The sequence below is a fragment of the Chlamydotis macqueenii genome, chromosome 3, assembly GCF_036417535.1.
Source record: "Chlamydotis macqueenii isolate bChlMac1 chromosome 3, bChlMac1.mat, whole genome shotgun sequence".
In the NCBI taxonomy this organism is placed as follows: Eukaryota; Metazoa; Chordata; class Aves; order Otidiformes; family Otididae; genus Chlamydotis; species Chlamydotis macqueenii.
Window position 1 is genome coordinate 48538539 of NC_141558.1, and position 14951 is coordinate 48553489.

A 14951-nucleotide genomic window follows, 5' to 3' on the forward strand; every position below is an offset into this window, starting at 1 on the left:
GCCTGTTGACAACAGCTAGATAGAGGCTGAGGAGCTGCAGAGCCACCCTTAACAAAAAACTGGGCGTTCGGTCCTCGCCCTATTCCATAACTGGCTTGCTTGGAAGGCTACAAGCAAACAGAACCCCGTTGCTACAAACACTGTGCAAGGCTATCAAGAAAAGAACCTTCCCCTCAAAAGAACTTGCATCTATTGTGCATCCATCCAAAACCCCCCATAAAAACAGCAACACAAAAACCACCCCAGGATAATAAGCTGTTGTGAACAAGAGCTGCCTTTTCGCTTTGTATCCACAGCACTGGAAACATAAGAGCCTGAATGATCTACTCTCAACTGTGAACAATGGAAACACGCTGAATCACTAAAACCAAACCTTCAATAGGCAAAATGCAGCCTTGTCATGAAGACAAACTGCTAATAGCAACAATGAGGCTTGGAACAGTTTGTGTGGAGCCAAACTGGCTCTCATACTTCAGCTGAAGTTCATCCAAAGTTGAACAGGGAAGTCTCCAGATGGTCACTGCAACTGGGGCTAGAAGGTGGGGCCATTATGGTACTTTATTTTTCATACACAAAGTGTAGAATTTTGTTTAATGCTTAAAATTAAGACCTAGCCCTAGAGGAGTGGACAGGATAAACCACGAAGGAAAATGACATCACTTGAACAGGGAAGATGTTACTAATTTAAAAATACGTTGTAGTCATAGCACTTCGGTAGTTACTAACTCAAAAAACAGGGGAAAAGTAAAATTGTGTTGCAAACCTTGTGCTTTTTTTCATATGGCTTGTAAAACAATGCCATTTCTTCTGTAGAAGAAAACATCCTTCCAGTACCTAAAGGGGGCCTACAAGAAAGCTGGAGGGGGACTTTGGCAAGGACAAGTAGTGATAGGACAATGGATAATGCCTTTAAACTGGAAGAGAGTAGGTTTAAATTAGATAAAAGGAAGCAATTATTTACTATGAGGGTGGTGGGGCACTGTAACAGGTTGCCCAGAGAAGCTGTGAATGCCTCATCCCTGGAAGTGTTTAAGGCCAGGTTGGATGGGGCTTTGAGCAACCTGGTCCAGTGGAAGGTGTCCCTGCCTACTGCAGGGGGGTTGGAACTAGGTGATCTTTAAGGTCCCTTCCAACCCTAACCATTCTATGAGTCTATTTAAACAGACAAGCAACAAAATCCTTTATTGCAGCCCCAGTCAGGAATGTGACAGGCAGGGGTGTGTCCGTGTTGTACTGAGCTGTAAGCTACACTTCATTTTGGGGTTTTGATTTTAGGTCATATTTGTGTCAGTTCCCTGTGCTACACAGCCATGCTGACAATGCAGACCTTGCTCATACAGCCTGGCTCAGGAGAGCACAAAATGCTGCAAAAGACTTTCAGAGAGAGGCATTGGCTCTGAGTCAATCTGCCAACTCCCGGGGACACCAACTTGCCTGCTGTGCAGATGAGCAGTGGTGGGAAGGTGCTAGGCACGGTCAACTTGGCCACACGACAACAAGTCAGAGAAGATATTTAGGAGGAAAACCTGTAACTGAGAGGGGTGCCCACTACTACTCCCACTACTGTCTTTGGGGAGACATGAGGGCAGACCTGGTGCCTCTGCAGAAGTCTTGGCCCATAGGAGAGCGAATATCAAGTTTGGGAGAAGGGCATTTCTCAGCTCAATTTTTAAATAGATCTGTACTTACAGTTTTCAAGCAAAGTGATGATAATAGTTATTAGGCTTCTTAGCTTCCAAGGACTCAATGCTAAATTTGTGTTTCTTCATTTCCTTGAAGCCTTGAATCTTGACTTAATCATGTGGCTCGAAGCATGCTCGTGGCGAGTGTGAGGAACATGTAAAAGCCATGAGGTCTATGTGAAACACTAACTATGCAGTTGAGGCAATAACACATCCCAAGGCATGAGATCTGCCCTGAGGAATGTGCCTAAACGTCCTCAGGGAGGAATAAGGACTCAACTCTGCCCACATCCACTTGATTTAGGGACTTTACAGCATTCAGTTAACCAGAGTCACCTCAAAAGGCTAGTTCTACAACCAGCTTGAAAGCCAGAAAACATTCAATTGATGTTGTAGCTACCTCTGCTGCACACATTTGCTATCAGACCTTCTCACTTGTGGGCAGCCCAGCAGGACCGCAGCACCTCCTGGCAGGAGGGACTCCCTCACACAGTGAGCAAAGAGGCCATACTGATCTTCAGCCAAGGGAGAGGAGACCGCACCTCCTAGTATCTCTCCCAGAGGAGGAACTCAGTGAAAGACTACTCTTAGACAAAAATACTCTTTGTTTTGTCCCCAGAATATATACTGAGACATTGCAGATGCCAAGTGTATTTCTCCCATCCAGCATGTTTTTCTTGACAATCAGATTCCCCTTTTCTGGTACATGCTACAAGACGAAATGGTGGGGCGAGGGGGAGAACCTGTAGCATGTCTTAAAAAATAAGAGGAGATGAAATGGGATAGCAAAGAACAAAATGATTTTTGCAAGAAGTCAGCAAAATATTCCAATGCATTTACTCTTCAAGCACAGTTGTATTTGCCAACAGCCTGATGAAAGGGAGATGCCTTCCTCCACTTCCATCATCCCAGCGAGATCAAAGTGGAGAGCTGAAGGATTAGGAATTGATCTAACATGCTTTGAACCTGGTGAAAAACAGACTTCAGTGGAACCCACACTAAACTGCAACCCAACTGAAAATGAAGAAGATACTTATTTCTCTTTCTTTCTTAAAAGTGACACTTAAGACAAGTTATGGCATAGAGGAACTTCAAGGAACTATTGCTCTGCTCTATGCAACCTTCCCACTTTATGTGTAGAGCATCTCTGACTCCTGCAGTTCCAGTCTGACACTCAATTGGCACTAAATTTATTCCATTTAAAAACAAGATTTCCTAATTAATTTGGCCAGTAAACATGGAATTCATTGATAGACTGGAGATAGTGGAAGAAATCTTTTAAAAGTGAGAAGAAAACTGATTCTGCTTGCTATAAAGGGAATGGATGTGCTGTTGTCAAGAAGAGACATCAATAAACATAGTAATGTGTGTGCTGACCTAACAAAGGTGTCCAAAACTTCCTTCTCTGGCCATTCTTCACTCTGAAAGCACAGACATTCCCTAAACCATCGCCTGTGGCTTTCACAAGCAAACTCGCTAAGCAAACATCACATTTCCATGCAGTCTAGTAATAGCAGAGCAAAAGTGCTAATGGATTAAGAACACTTTGAAGCCACTTTAGAACAGATTTCAACCTTATTCAAGTGATGAGAATTTAAGTAATCCCAAACTCCAGTTCTCACAGTCAGAAATGGCTGTCATAGCCTTAAGAATCAGTTAGCACAGTCAATGGGTGGGGAACAGGAAGACTAAATATTGCTTAATTATTCTGTTGACCTATTACATTTTAAAGTCTTTTTTCTAGGACCTGTGGCAAGCACTAACCTTTATCTGTAATTACCATTAAGGAACATTGACAAGAAACAGTCCTGAAAAATTATGAACTCCCTGAACATGAAGATGAAATCTGACAATGAGTTTTGTTATTCATGAGTAGCCTTTGGAGCTATCTAACCCTTTCTATAATGTTGATGTTGTCAGGTCCCTACCCATATGCCACTTTTATAACATCTGTTATGTTTCTCTATTTCTCAATATATTAATCTTTACCAGGTAGGAGGCACTGGTTTTCTCTGCTTTACTGAGGAAGAGCAGCTGCATAGAGAAATTGAAGACAGCATTTTCAAACTGAACTTTTTCAGAAACGACTTAGCTCTGTACTCATGGCACCCTTTCTGAAAGCTTGATCAGCCATCAGACTTGATGTTGCCTTTCAGGAGCCCAATGAAAGTTTACAAGGACAAGGCAAATACTCAGAAGCCATACCTGCATCACTTTGTGATAAATACTTCTTACTATTCTGCTGAAGCAGTAAATATGCTCATATTTGCTTTAGTGTGCTATTCCGATTTTGTATCACTCCCACTTTTTACACAAGTGTCAAATATCATCCAAGAAAAAAAATAAAATCCCTCTACAGCTCTAAATATATCATAGCACCATTATTTTTATCAGCCACGTCTTACGATGACATTACAAATTTCTCAGGTCAGTTTGATGGGAAGCATTTTTCTATCAGCCTATTGACACTCATTATACTGGTTTCAAAGTGTTGCCGGTCCAGTCCCCCCATCACGGTTTCTATTATTTTTCCTGTGACTAAGACCCAGCAGAACTATGCTTGGCTGTGTCCATGGAAATGCTAACAGGTTCAACACCTGAGCTTCCTCCTCTCCTTCCTTGGGGCTTCCTCAGTGGCCATGCCAATGCTCACCACAGCCCCTCACCTCCCCTCAGTTTCCTGGCGGGAAGTTACGCATTTTCCAACGTGTAGCTGCAATTTAGCATTCTCCCAAATTATTAGTGGAGGGGAAGATATCATATGGTTGTATGGCATGGCTGTAACATGTCTGATTTGTATCTATAAATATCTTTCAGTCATTTCTCTGCTGTTAGCGTCAAAGCTTTAGTTTTGCCAATGGCACTGGTAGATGACGAGGAGCACAGCTGGGCTGAGAAGGGAAGGTCCATTTTTGTTCATAAGAAGCTAGGGCTCAAGTATTTAATATCTTACCTTATCTCAAGTGTTTAGCATCTCATCCTATGGAAAGAGCTGTATAAGCTTTTCCAATTAGAAGTTTCCATCTTCTATTTGTCGCTCAGCTTCCCCATTCTTCTACTTACTATGTATTCACAGAAAGGAGGATTATTATTTTAACAGCTCCCTCTCAGTCAGGATGTTATTGTTTTTCTTGAAACTAATGTACTCTTATTTTTTTCCCAGTTATGGCTTATTAGGCAACCTGTAAAATACTCTTAAATGTTTTCCAATTACCATTTACATGTTTCCCCCCCAGCTGACTTAGTTCAGAATTGTTTTCCACTTTGTGAAATTGTCTCAGCTAAAGCTACTGATTTGCATTTTGTCTGCCTTCAACAAATGTAATCAAGTTATGAACATTTTTATTTATTTATTGTACTGCTAAATTTTTAGTACTGTGGTTCCTCCCCCCTGCTGAGGCAAAAGTCTAGTCTAGAGTTTCCCTGCTCTCCAGTGCAATACTTTTGAAGCAAGAAAATTAAGAATGTTATTTAGTGATTCTGTAGATGCTTCAATGCTGGCAGCAGGAGACTGCCAGCATATGTCATTTGAGTTAACATCTCCCACAAAAATGCAACTTTCTTTTTCCTCCTATAGATTACAGACCGTAGCTGAAGAAGCCAATCATCTGTTCCTCCGTAAAAATGGCTGCTTTCTCACAGACAGCAACTCATACTCCATTTTGCACTTTTTGTGGTGGGAAATCAATCCATGAGATCATTTCTTTCTCATTTGTCACTAGTAAATAAATTATACTATTTTTTTTGTCATAGTGTGCCATTTTTTATCCCCTTCTGTCCAGTAAACCTTTCTTAAGAGATTATAACTAGTGATTTAAAGATTTCTGTCACCAGAAATTTCCCATCAACTTCCAGCAATGCCATCTCTATTGAATTTATACTCACAAATGAGCAATTGCACTTCCTCTGTTTATTATCTAGGGCCCTCACATTGGTTTAAGCAGCTAAATAATTTCTCCTTATCACGTCCTTGGGCATTTGAGTTGGTTTTATTCACCATGGCACAGTTTGGGGTTAAATTTGTTTCTCCTTTTCACTTTTTCCTAATGCCAGGGCTGCCAGAGGTCCCACGCTTTCCGCTGTCTGTCCCCTTCTCACAAAGGGCAAGAGCAGTGGATTTTCCCCAGCCGGCTCAGGGGCTGCCCACTCACCAGAAACCCTCGAGAGGAGCCTCCCTTCTCCCCCTGGGCTAAGGGCAGGAGACATTAAATGTATTTACGCCTGCAGCCTTTCTTTGGCATGCACAAGCCGTGTCTGTCATTACTCTAGTTAATACTTGACCATGTGTGGCTTTGCCTCTCCCTCCCCCCTTAAAAAACCCCAATACATTTCCCCATGAGTAGTTTTGCACCTCAAAGGAAGATAGTCAGGAATTAATCTTTAAGGCAAAAATCATTCTTTGTGTGTATCCATATCCTTGCTCTTAGCTTTCATTGTTTTATAGGAAATGTGGCATTAAAAATATCAGAGGTCAATTAAAGGTTGAAGTTGTTTTATTGCACATAAATTAAGGCATTAATGATGCAGTCATGTCCTTAATTTTTTTTTAGTATTATACAAAATTTCATCAGGATGGTTATCCTGCACAAATAATCAAGCAGCTCATTCTTGAAATCAGTGCCGCGTCCTATCAGAGATGTATTGGATGCCAAATGAGAACAGCTTTAGCAATTGCCTGTCAATGCCTTGCAAAATGGTCCTTTTACAGGATGTCCTATAAAACAGGACCAATTATTCTTACAGATTGTAATACAAATCGTAGCATAATTAGTACTTAGCAGCAATAATGAAAGGAAGTGAGAAAAAAAAAGTGAAAGAAAAAGAGGAAAAGCAATTTATTCAAAGTAATTGCACATCCACCTATTTATTTAATGTTTGCCACTTTCAAATCTTGTCATGTTGCCAATACAGTAGCACAATGTTCTGCTGCTAGCCCTTTATATGTCTTTGTAGAAGAAAACTCTCAGCTGCAGTACTCCCTTACTCTCAGAAATTATTCCTTCCTAATCCAAATCGCCTAATGGCTCAGCATTTTGTGCTGAGAGATCTTACATCATCTTGGGAGATCAAATAAGCGACTTTTCAGTTGAGTGTCCTAAAGGAACTATTGTCTATATAGCCACTTGAAAAGCCAGGACTTATTTCCTCCCACATCTGAAGCATTTTCTTGCTTAGGAGATGTTTATTGCATTCTCTGTAACGGCTTCTTACTCAGTTTGCTTAGCCCAATACAAAACTCACATTTAATGACCTCATTATTATTTCAAATGCGTAGAGAAACTTGATTCAATTCAGAACCAATACCACTGCAAGGATATTGTGGGCCTAAAAGATTTCCTTGCAAGTCTGTTGGAAGAAAGAAAAAGAAATATATTAAGAAAAAACTAGAAAAAAAAGAGTATAAAAAAGCCACCAAGAACAAAGGTAAAGGCTGCATTAACAAGCGTGGCTGAATGACATCCAGGATTTTATACTCTTTCTTCAAGAGCTCCGTGGAGCTCAGGATCCTCCAGTCCTCCCAAATTTAAGGGCTTGGTTTTGTTTTTGGATCTATGTCTCCAGATCTATGGCTATCAAAACATTAAAGAAGTGCAAATCACTACAGCATTAATTCTCAAAGTTGGCAGCCAGACTAAATCAATGGTCTTCGGAAAGCGCGAACTGCCTCATGCATTTCAATGGGTTGCCTGGTGATCAAGCTTCGGACAACCGTTTGGATAATGAGTTTTTTAGCTATTTCATCACCGATTGTGCTACCAAAACCACTGAGAAAACGTATTCCTCTCTGTACACCAGTTGCTTTCCAGCCAGGGGTCAAAACCCGTTGGGTTCATCCTTCGCAATTCCTATGGCATATCGATGAACAGGCAATATGAATCTTTTAGACAATATGGAATCCAGACACGGCATAAAAGACTGAATATACAAGAAGCATCAGGAAAGCAAATGCCCAAACATATTTTTCACAACTGTGCAGAAACTCATCAATTTTTGAGCAGCTGCCTGGGCTTTCCAGCCTGCCCTGACCTCATGTTGTGGCCATTGGGAGCCTTGAAGGAACCTTCAGATCCTGCTTGTCACCAGGCACCCAGGTGTACCTGCCTTGTGTAAACTGGTCTGTGAGTTTCAAAAGAAACTATCAGCTTTACATTTTAATAAAAAGGCTTCTGCTTTTGTATGCTGTGCAGGAGCGTAGATGGAGAATCTGGACTTGTTTGCAAAGTCCTGTGCTTGTAATATGTGGCAGGATGAACTGAAAGGTTTTAAAGCTTGATTTAAAGCCAAACAGAATTGGGAATGGTTCATTTGTTTTTATTTTGTTGGATTGTTTTAATACAGCAATCCACTGCAGGGCTCGTTACCTGTTTTACCTGAATTTGTGTGTATTTCCTTTTCCGCGTGGGAACAGTTATGTGTTACAGAGCACTTACACAGTGTTGTGGTAACCATGTCTGTATCTGTGGTTGTGTAAGGAGCAGACAATCTGCAAAAAGGCCCAAGTGCCTGAAATTGTCTCTGGTTTTTTTTTCCAGTGCATCTGTTGCTCTAACAAGAGTTAATACTTTCCCTTGCAAACCTTGCTTGCTTTACACTGTAGTCACATTAATGAGCTTGTACCACTTTATCTTCCCTAACAGGCCGTAGCAGAATAAGCTGTAGGTATGTCCTAAGCAGCATAAAAGGTGAACTAGAACAGGTTCCTGCATTTTGGAGTTGCATTTTAAGCAACAGTTACTCCTTGCCTCCTCCATGGCCAGCTCACAGACAGGGTGATTTTTTTTTCCTAAAGCTTTTAATGATTTCCAAAGAGCTGCTCCCATCAGCCTGCCTTGCCCACCCACATCCTTCACCAAAGTTCCTGGGGACTGCTCACATGAGGAAACCTGCTGGCACTGGTAGTGAGGATGCAGCCAGTCCCCAGCAGCCCCCACCCCATGGATGCCATTCCTGAACTGGGATCATGGCCCACTCAGCTCCATGTTCAGACATCAGACCTGCCTGATGGCCACAGCTCTGTACTCCACTTCCAGCACCGCTGGTACCACTGGCAGCAGCGCTGTGTCGCAGCCTCCCTTTGTTCCCAGGCCGCACACGCTGGGTGCAGCCATGGCCCCATTGCAGCATCGTCAATCTCCAAGCCTCAGGCCCTTCCCTGGGGGTGCAGGGGTGCACACATACCAGCCCGTGCGTCCTTGTGCCCCAGCAGTCCTCATCGCATTCTCCCGCATGTGATCGGTTGCACAAGCGTTTTGCCCTTCCAGATCAAATAACCTGACCTGAGGTGTCTCACATGATGGGATGCAGGGAAATTGAGAAGTCTGAATTGCTATGGTTTCACCTTTCTGAAGTGAAGCACCTGAACCAACGACATTTTTATGCTTCTGAAGCCTGGGGACCTGCATTTTTTGATCATCGCTCTGCAAAAATGCAGTAGGACTCTTTTTCACAGAAAAAGGCTGAGAACAAAAAAGACTGACCCCAAAGCAGAAATAATTAGTGTTGAGAGCATACATGTATGATTTGGCTGAAGGAGCAGAAGGAAAAGGTCTAACTGAAAATACCACGCAGATACCTTCTGATTATCTCCGAAGTCCCAAAGCTGTACCGCCGGTGCAAAACATCCCATCCCACTGGCGAATGGAAAAGCATCCCCTAAGCGCCCACTGCGTGCTGCAAGCTAAGCAAAACTGAGCTGCTGACTTTGTGAACACGCACTCGGTGTGATGTAACTATCATATCATTTTGCAGCGCACCATCAAGAATTTGAGCAGTCTTCTCTGCTGTGCAACTTAAAAGCTAACAAAGTACATCGTTCACCTTCTCCAAGCAGCACTGCCACTGTGAGTTTTAAAGTGACAATGACTAAAGGGATTAATGCTTATTTATTCTTAAATCAATGCTTCACATTTACTTGGATTCAGGGAAGAGATAAAGCCTTTAATCTTCCAGCAATTCACCCAACTGAAAAACATAAATGTACTTGAAATATTTTTGAGAGCATAAAACTGAAATATGCTTCCTTGGCACCTCTGATTCTGTTCTCAGCTATAAACTGAAGAATCTGGATATTGTGAGTATGATGATGCTATTTTTATCCAGGCCAGGAGGCAAAGTCCCTTGCTCCCACTGCCCTGCTGTTTTGCTGACATTCTTGACACCTCAGCAGCCGTGACGTGTTGCCAATTTTACAACAGCAGCTGGCTGTTTATATCGCACAAACACGCGCAGGTGTCTCTCTGAAAATGCGTCTTCTGAAAGTCCCGGGTGGCCAATGAAGTCAAGCCTGGCCCAGAAATGGTATTCACAGCAGATATTCTGCAGTTCCTGGTACTGCCTTGCCATCCCAGTCTCAACAATAAGAGATGTAATGCGAACCAGATGCTTTTTGGGAACACTAGCAGCTACTTTAAGGTGATAGCATAGATGTGAGAAATTAGTAATTAAATAAATTCATTTGGAGTTACTAGCTATTCAACATTACCTTAAAATTCAGATCCCTTTTTACATGCTAAAGCTTGGATTTAGGACCTCAGGCTTAGGCTCCTGAGTTTGAAAGTTTTGACATTTGTTTCGGGCAAGAGAGATGCCGTCTTGAATCTCTGTTACTACACTGTAATACTTTCCTTTCTCATCTCAGGCCCTGTCCAGATTTGGGTTTCACTGCAAGACCCAGTGCGCTTCTGTCAAGTCTTCCCACAGGTATCGAAGCAGCTTTGACTCTCCATGAAGGGGACAGCAACTTCACCAAGTAACTACCTCAAGTGTATGTTAATTTCATTTGAATTGGCACTTCATCGGTAATTATTAGCTGCAGCAGAAAGCTCAATAGTCACCATTAGCTACTTTCTTGCAGTCCTCTACATCTTCCTTGCCACATTGTCAGCAGAAAGAGGCCATTTTCACAGGAGAGCAGCCTCTGCCTGCGTCCTACACGAGGGCTGCGCTCTCCATCACTGTTTCAACCTTCAAAATCTTTGTCTGCCTGTCTTGCGGCTTGAGTGGCAGGCTGGCGCATGCAGACATGCTGTTGGTGGAAATCCGTACCTTCATAGCAAACAGCAGTGATGCTCCATCAAGCAAGAAATGCTAAAGCTCATGCAGCAAAGGCTGGCAATGTGCAGAGATGCCCACTGCCAAAACCAGCTTGTGCAGCCCCCTTTCTTCCTTGCTGCTGTTACTGTCGTTTCTTACAAAGACAAAAAATGCCAGGACTGAGCCCTCTTTGGGTTGCAGCTTCCTCCCGGGGGGGCTCCTGGAGGAGCCCTGCACTCGGAGCCCTGCTGAAGGGCAAACAGCGCCACATTTGCCACCACCCAAACTCTGTTTCCAATTTGCTACCCACTCGTAGAGGTCCCTCTGCCACCTTCTCTGGCTGCAACCCCTTTTGCCCAGGATGTCCAGCCCATGCCCTGCCAGTTGGATTGCACCAGCACCCCACCAGCCTTTAGCTGTCCCCCAGTCGAGCTGCCAGGGCGCTGTGTGGCCAGTGCAGACCCTGGGTTAGGTGGCCCTAAGGAGAGACAGGCCTCCCCAGCACAAGCACCACGTCTGGCATGACTGGCCACCAACATCCAAACAGGGCACGAGCTCCCACAGAGAGCCCATCTCCTCAGGGAGCTGCAGCGCTGCCAATGTCACCTTACCCCTCGTTTCTTTTTCCAGATCATTAACTGTTAAACAGGGAGAGAAAGCAGAACTGAGTCCCGCTGCCCTGAGAGCAGCATAACATCATAAAGGGATTGTTGCATATCGCCAATCCTCTGCTAAAGAGAGCATAGGGGATATCTTTGCCAAAAATAAGCAAGAAAGGCAAGAGTATTTCTACAGGAAAAAAACCTCCTCAGGCCTTTTTGGCTGCCTTCTGCTAGCATGTGCCTGTGTGAATCAGGCTTTGGCAGCACGTCCCCACTGACTTTGCCTGACTGGGCCACACTGTGACCACCCGCTGTGTGCCAGTGGCTGCCTGGAGGCGGCAGAGCAGTGGGCACAGCCGGTGGGACCGGGCTGCCCAAATAGGAGGGCAGTGGCTGCTGGAGGAAGCCTGGAGGCAGGCATGGGCAGGGCGGCAGAGTGGCATAGTCAATAGCTGGCTCCAGCTCAAGGTTTTCAGTGGACTGCCATGATGTCTCAAGGTAGCTTTGTTGCTTCACCTTCATCCCAAAATCCAATTTTCCATCTCGAAACCCTCTCGAGAACATGGGATTTTCCCTGTTGTAGTGGATGGTTGTCTCCCCCCACGCCCCCGCTGTTTTCAGTGCAAAACAGTTTTCAATGTAATGTCCTGACTGGGAATTTCCAGCCATAACCTGGCTGTGCTTTTAGTGCAGTGAGCAAGCACGCTGACTCGCGGCCACATGATTTGCTCTTGACATTGAACTGTTTGTTCCTTTCACATCCTGGCCACTTCTACCGTGCCTAAGCATCGCTCATAAAACATAAGGGCTTGAAAACATAACCTCCGAAAACCTGCAGAGCTGTTTGGCTGGTTCTTCTCAACAACGAGATCCTTTCTCAGTACTGTTAGTCTTTGTTTCTAAGGGTTTGTGTATCCCAAACACACCGCACCATTGTCTTCTGGTGGCACAGCTCATCTAGATGCGAGGGCGTGGGCTGTAGCTCACCCAGCTCCCTACCTCTGGGCATGAGCAGCCTCTGATGTAACTGTATTGATAAAAAAAAGATGAAACCAGGGGCATACCCAGCTGTCAATCTTTCCTGACCTGCAAGGACTGCTGATGAGGATTTTAGAAAGTCCTAGGCAGACTTTTCAGCAGCTCCCTTTGATCTGAAGGGTATCAAAGGATGCAGGTACGCATGCAGGAGGTGCAGAGGAGGGGAGAAGGAAAAGCTGGGCTTTGCCATCTGCTTTGGTAATATGTTATTCTGTCCTTTGAAGGCCAGCCAACACCCTGGGTTAATGCTGAGGGAGGCAGTGCCACCTCAGCTCCAACTCCTCCCTGCACCTTTGGGATGGCGTGCCCTCCCAAAGCAGGCTCCATACTCTCTGGTGCCACGGCTGCAGTCACAAGGAGTGATCTCGTCATTGCAACTACATTTTTTTGGAAGCTTTTCTGTTGCTCTGGGCAACACCCGAGGTGCAATTCCTCAGTACCACTCCTGGCACTGTCCCAGGCTTAAATAAAGATGAGTTATAACACCAAGCCTTGCGAAAAGCATTGAGAAAAATGCTGATCAGGAAGTTTTGTGTAACTTCTTGGCAAGATTTGAGATGGGAAGGATAGTTTAATTTTTATAGATGTACTGTTGCCTATGAGAAGGAGAAAGGCTTGATGTGGCTGTGGTTCAAGTAACTAATTTTCAGTGAATTGTTTCTGCATCCTATATTTTATCTGATTGATCCCTATATGTATCTTGAGTCCTTCAGACAGAGTCTGCCCTCTCCGATGCAGTGCCAGATTCCAGGATGAATGTTCAGGAGGGAGAGAAAATACAATATAAATCCAAACTGAACTGGATTTCTGCTTCAGCATAGCCTCCCGTTAAGACTGCACTAGCAGCAGTTGCCAAGGTCCTTGTGTTACCCACACTACAGCCTGCAGCCGGTCTGAAGGCAAAAGCAACTTCTCCCTTCCCTTTAAGCACTCCCCTGCCAGCATTAAAAGTCCTATAGCTGTAACACTGTAGAACATGCTTATTTTGTTATTAGTTTCGAGTCACTGCTTAAAAAAGCCAAACTGGTTGACCAACCAATCCCTAAACATCTGTACTGTATTTTTTAAATTTTATATTAATATGAATATTTGTTCTCATTAAAAAGTTACTGCCTACATTCAGTTAGAGATTAAATAAACCATTATAAATTAATTTTAATTTCCCCATTTATAAATCAATCAGTAAATTTTCATTCATTCTCACTCATTCTGATGTTTTCAAAGAGATTGTTCTTTTGCTCTCTTTGCAAGCAAGTACCTCAAGGGTACCTACCTTCCAGTACCTCAAAGGGGCCTACAAGAAAGATGGGGAAAGGCTGTTCAGTAGGGCCTGTTGCGATAGGACAAGGAGTAGTGGTTTTAAAATAGAGGGGGGTAGATTTAGATTAGAAATTAGGAAAAAATTTTTTACGATGCGAGTTAAAGAACACTGGAACAGGTTGCCCAGAAAGGTGGTGGAGGCCCCATCTCTGGAAATGTTCAAGGCCAGGCTGGATGAGGCTCTGAGCAACCTGATCTAGCCGGGGATGTCCCTTCTCCTTGCAGGGGGGTTGGACTAGATGACCTTTGAAGGTCCCTTCCAACCCTAACCATTCTATGATTCTATGATTCTATGATTCTAAGCTAGTTACTCTTATAACTAGTGTTATTGCGAATTAGCGTACAGTATAAAGGAACAACGATGATCTTGCAATTGTCCCTAGTTAAACACAACAGAAATACAACAAGATTGCACTGAGCCCTAAAACAAAGTCAGTGAGTTAATTGCTTAATTGCCAAAGAAGGCTACTATGTATGAGCTGAGAAAGTTACAGGCCACTCAGCATAATTTCAAAATCTGAAGTGTCCAGCAAATCACAAGATAACTGGAAGTTGGCAGAACACGATCAGTACAGCTAGATGCCACCCGCTGAAGTGTGGGTGAAGCACAAGATCTATTACTATGAATAACATAAAAATGCTTTAGACTGTATTTTAAAATTAATATGCTTGACCCAGTTACCTCATCTTTTTTTTTTTTTTTGCATGCTCTTTGAAACAGAGAAACAAATAGATTAAAATCTGATCCTGAGATGGGAGATCGTGACTCTGAGAATGACATCCTGCCAAAGACAGTGAACATCTCAACATGAGACATTGACTGTCAGCTGTGAGCACTTCTCTGCTTGAAATGAAAATCACACGAAGACAAGTTGCTTTAAGAAGGGCACGTGAGACTCCACGTAACTCTATGGCATACATATTTCTTTTAATATTTGAGAGGTAGCTGAATTCATCCTGGTTATTCTGGCCCATCTCTAATCCAGATGGCCATTAAAGGCTGGTTGTATGAATCTGCTTTCCCTGGGAATAAGCCAATAGTGGTTGCTCAATTCTCCTCCAGAGAGTGAAGGCCACTTTGAAAGTTGCTTTGACTCCGCAGTTGGGCCATGGAGCCTGCATTTGGGGATTTTCACACACAATCTGAGAGCGAGAGGAAAGTAGGCCCATGAACAAGCATCGGCTCCATGAGGTGCCTCGGCACGTGGTTTAATAGTTGACTCATTGTTAGCAATACAGAAACCTCAGGACTATAATCCAGGTGGCAGAGATTTTT